We start from the raw sequence: 5,384 nt of genomic DNA, 5'->3' as shown, positions 1-5,384 counted from the left end.
AAAAAAAAAAAAGGTAAGAAGGGTTAATCCACATAAAGAAAACTACTACTGATATAATAGTATAGTTAATGTGCTGATACAGAAAACATGTGTCATAAGTATGAAAAAACTGACGCTCCAGAGACCTTATGTCTGGATTAATAGAGTGTGGATCTGTGGTGAATGGTGCACGAGAGATAGCCACCCACTCTCTCAGTCCTCTTTCCAGAAATGATCCCCAAATGTTACCCAGACTCCTGGTTTCCTGGTCTCCTGGTGCAGTGATATTAGCTACAAAGTCTACACCTGATCAATGCTGTGATGCGTAGACAAAGCTGAGTGACGGGCCAAGTAGGACACGGGTCCACCTGTGCTCAACACGTGTTCTAATACGCACTCTCTGTGTAGGAAATTGATAGAGGTGGAGAAGTTCGGGGGATCCATTTGGAGCCCCAGATGCGTCTACACTCCCAAGTCCTGCCCAACTGCTTTGGAGTTAAGGCCAGTGACCATTTACTTTCACATGGGAGATCTCAGGGAAAAGGAAAACCCCCAGTCCATTAAATGAGAGATGTACTGTGAACCGCAAAAGTGATGCAGGGAAAATTTATACTTTTGAAAAATGAGATTTGGCACAAGGCTTCGTGTACACCAGCCTTACTCATCACACCTGCACACTGAGCCAGGGACGGGCTTCAGAGGGTGCAGCCAGGTTCCTGCAAGGTCTGGGAGTGGCCACCAGTGCTTGCAGAATTTATTGACGTCACAGGCGGGCATATGATTAATCAGCGGATTGAGAGAATAATTCCTATTTATCTTTGATATTTTGCTAATATAGTAGAACCTTATGGTCTTCTTAGCTCAAGAGCGGGCACTGTTTCCCAGGTTGCAGAGGCCAGCTGGCCAGGACACAGAGCAGGATGGTTACCAGGTGTGTGTGCCTTGTGCTGAGTGACTGGAAACAATCTGGGTGTCTAAGGAGACGGACCACCCAGCCCATTCCATGTGGATAGAGAGAGGGGCACTTTCATTAATGTGCTGTTTGTTATCTTTGTTTCTTTTTAGCATAAAATTAAGGAAGGGATCTTAGCCCAGGTCAAGCTCCATAGACTGAATCACTCTGGGGACTGCTTCTAATGCCTTCACAAAGACCCTACCCTAGCACCAGCCTGCCACCTGGCTAGATGGAGTGCTGGTGAGTGCTCCTTTGTGCATTTGGGTCTCCAGAAGCCTCCTTTCAGCTACAGTCTACAGCCTTGGGCAAGAAGCGATGAACATCTCTGGGGTTGCCTTGTGCATTATGACTGCTGGTTGCCCAATCCTTCCTGGTGTCAGGGTGGGTCTGGCCAGGCTTGCCGAATGACATGAGGAAAGAGAATGCATCTTCTGGGTACCTGCCTCTTCCTCTGGCCTTTCCTAATCCCTCCACCCTACCGCCCTCATCCTGGGCCAGTGAACCGACAGTGCACCTGTGCCCAAAGTCAAGGTTTTCTGCCCTGTGGGAAGAGCAGTCACAGTACTGCCTTGAGGGGTTAAAGCAAGAGGAAGGGCTGCCGTCCATGTCTCCCACTCTGTGGCTGGAGTTAAAGGCCTCCGTCTCTGGTCCTGACTTTGCCATTAAGCTGCTGTGAGACCTGAGGCTGCCTTTCCCTGGCTCTGGGCCTTGGTTTCCTTTGGGCAGGAAGAAGGGAATTGAATTTGGACTGTATGTTAGTTAGCTCAGGCTGCCAGAGCAAGATATCACAAACCAGTGACTTAAACCACAGAAATCCGTTTTCTCATGGTTCTGGAGGCTGGAAGTCTGAGTTCAAGGTGCTGGCAGGGTTGGTACCCTCTGGGGACTTCCTCCCTGACGCATAGAGACCCCCCTCATGCTGCCTGGTCACACGGTCACCCTTCTGTGCACAGATGCCCCTGACATCTGTGTACAAATTTCCTCTCCTTGGGAGGACTCCAGTCAGATTGCACTAGGGCCCGTCCTAATTGCCTCATTCTAATGTAATTTCTGCCTTAAAGGCTCTACTTAAAATATAGTCAGATTCCAAGATCTTGATGTTTAGGGGTTCTACATATAAATGTTGGGAGGCCCAGTTCAACCCATAACAGACCATATGGGTCATTTGGCTAAAGGGCTGAGGACCCACCCTTTGTCTTTTCCTGAGAAGGAAACCTTAGAGAGGGACTCAGCTGGGAGTACAGGGAACGGTGGTGTGGGTGGGGAGGTGCTGGTGGGGTACAGCCAGTCCAGGGGCCATTATAAAGCTATTCCCCAGTGTGGGTGCCTGGAGCTTAGTCCCAAGAGGAAACTATGGAAACGAAATACATATTTTAAGTCACTCTGTGAGGAGGGTGAAAGAACTGAAGTATTTCCTCCCATGACCCCCAGCGCTCCACACAGCAGCCAGCTCCCCATCCTTCCTGGGGTCTGGGGGACCCAGGAGGGATCAGCTAGAAGGTGGAGGTGTTGAGAAGGTGTGGAGGGGGGTTGGATGCCAGGAGAGGGAGGCTGCGGGAGGTCTCCCCAGTCCATCAAGCCTGTGCTTGGTGCAACAACAAAATTGATTTCTCAGAAACATTTTGACATGAAAGCAGAGTGCTTAAGACAGTGCATTGTGTGGCCACATTGGTTGGGTCCCGTTCTGAGCTCTTCCTCTTAGTGTGTCTCCTTGGACCAGGTCCTTCAGCACACTGAGCTTTGGGAGGTGCTAGTATTAATTTCACAGGGTTATTTTGAGAAACGAGATCCCACATAGAAAACTCTCTGCCCAGTGTTTGCTGGGCAGTAAGCTGGCAATGCATATTTGTGAAGGGAATGTATGAATGAATAAATATGGAAAATTTAAATCAGGAAAAGCACTCACAATATCACCACCAGGAAACGGTTATTGTGATCCTAATTAGATGTATAACCTTAGAGAATGTTCCTATGCAAGTAAAGATATGAGTTACTACTAAAAGGGGATCATATTATACATATTTGAATATTAAAAAATGTTTCTTTAGTGAACTTTAATTCCTGTGCCATAAAACTCATCTTTCTATTTCTTTCTATGAAAGCTTATTCTTAAGTATGCAACACGCTCCAGGATGACACTTTGTTTTATCTACAGGTGGCAGATGTCATGGCAGAGAATACAGGTGCTTAAATAGGAATCAAGTGTCACCGTGGCCACATGCCCAGGCACGACTGACTTTATACTGGATTTTGTCACTCCACTTGTGTTCAGGTGTCCACCCCATGGCCTTTGCTTTTAGAGCCTCCAGTTTCTTCTGCCCCTCTTTTTGTTTCCTCCTGAACACTTCGTCTTCCTGGTCCATCTGCATGGCCTTCCTCTTGGGCTGTGGTAACGGCTTCTTCCTGCCACATTCTTGGCCACATAGGTGCTGCCACTCCTTCCCCAGAGCCTGTCAAAAATTCACTATTTGAAACTGTGTCTTTTGAAAGTATACAGTTGGGTGGCTTTTTGCATATTCACACAGTTATGCAAACATTCACTATTTAATCCCTACTATCTAATCCCCAAACATTTTTACCACCCCCCAAATCAACCTCATCCCTATTAGCAGTCATCCTGCATTCCTCCATCTCCAGCCCCGGCACCCATTCCTCTACTTTATGTCCCCATGGATTTGGCTATTCATGCAAAAAATAGCCATGCATGGGGATTGTGGGAAGATGGCTGACTCTTGCCAGAGGCTCATGTCCAAAGGGAGAGATATTGAACCGAAGTGGATGGAAGCAGAATGTGAGGGGCTGTGCATTGAGAGGACTGTGTGAGGTACACATCGTCTGGGCTAAGTCAAGCAGCAGAAACAAGAAAATGGGAGAAAAACCAACAAAGATCAGGTACACCCAGTTTCGAGAGGAAGACCCTCCTGCCAAACAGAAACTCTGTGGCAGCAAGTACCCTGCCAAAGAACAGGAATCAAAAGCCTGCTCACCTTATTCCACGGGAGAGCGGTTGCTAAGTCCTAGTCCTCCTTCACCAGTGAAGTTACACCACTGAGCCTGGCCCATCCTGCAGGACACAAAAGAACAAATATTTTCCTGCAATTCTGAGCATGCAGATCTCCCTACTCCCATCCTAGGTGTTGGAAGGAGTGCCCGCTGCAGAAGCTGGAGTGTTTGGCGATTTCATTGAGTAGCCCAGGAATTCTGCCGGTGTGGAGCTGCAGCAGGAGAATAGTAGCACTGCAGTCCTAACTTTGGCACTACCCTTCCCCAGTTCTTTGGGAATTCTCAGAAATCCCACAGATTTTTGTCTTTTGCCCTCCGGGACAACCTCGGACAATCCACTGAGTGGACGGGAACCAGTGCTTAAGTGACTTTCAATTGAACTTTGTCCCCTCCATTGGCAGCAGCTTTCTTTTTGGGGTGGGTGGGTCCTGGCATTTAAGCAACTTTCCACTGAACTTTTGACCTTCACCCTCTGCCAGGCAGTGGCCTCCTGAGCTTGATTGGGTGGGTGGTGCCTAGTACCTGAGCAACTTTGTCTGAGCTTTGGGCCTATGCTGTCCACACAGCTGCAGTCCTCTGAGCTCAATTGGGCAGGCAGTGTCCATTGTATGAGTGTCTCTCCTGAACTCTGAGCCAATGTTGATGGCTGGGAAGACCACTGAGCTTGATTAGGACACTGTTTCTTGTCCCCCTGGAGACACTGTCTCGGGCTGCAGATTCATCACTTGTCTGCCTTTGTTAGTGTGGTGGCATCACAACAGTGAGGTGTGGACTTAACAGGGATAACATATCAATTAAACTAAAAATGTATAATTAACATATTTTAGAAAAAGGAAGAGAAGAAGAAGCTGAAAATACTCATGGGGAAGAATCAGTAGAAGAACTCTGGCAATATGAAAAATCAGAGCAGACCAGCTCCCCCAGGGGATGCCAAAGAAAATACAACAGAAAATTCCATCCACAGAGAAATTACTGAAATGTCAAGAAATAGAATTCAGAGTATGGATGGCAAATAAGATAATTAGAATGGAGGAAAGATGAAGAAAGAGAACCAAAAAATAGTTCAGAAGTTGTCTCAAGAAACTCAAGAAATTAACAAATTCAAAGACAAAGGCATCAAGGATATGAGCATAATGAGGAAAGATATAGCAGAGCTTAAGGAATTGAAAGAGGTATTTGAGGAGCTTCAAACTACAGTAAAGTCCCCCAGAAATAGAGTTGAACAGTGTAAAGAAAGAGTCTCAGGTAAAGAAGGAAAGACTTGAACTACCCCAAGCAGTCAAAGGGTCAGAAAAAAGGAGAACAAGAACACAATATTCCCTGAGAGAGTTATGGGATAATTCCAAGAAATCAAACATCTGAATTGTAGGGATTTCTGAAGGAGAATAAGATGGTCCCAAAGGCACAAATTCTCTGCTCCAAGACATTACCTCAGAGAACTTCCCAC

This window comes from Otolemur garnettii, unplaced genomic scaffold (genome assembly GCF_000181295.1).
Source record: "Otolemur garnettii isolate 467f Iridium unplaced genomic scaffold, OtoGar3 scaffold00058, whole genome shotgun sequence".
NCBI classification, from domain to species: Eukaryota; Metazoa; Chordata; class Mammalia; order Primates; family Galagidae; genus Otolemur; species Otolemur garnettii.
This window is presented reverse-complemented; position numbering follows the sequence as displayed.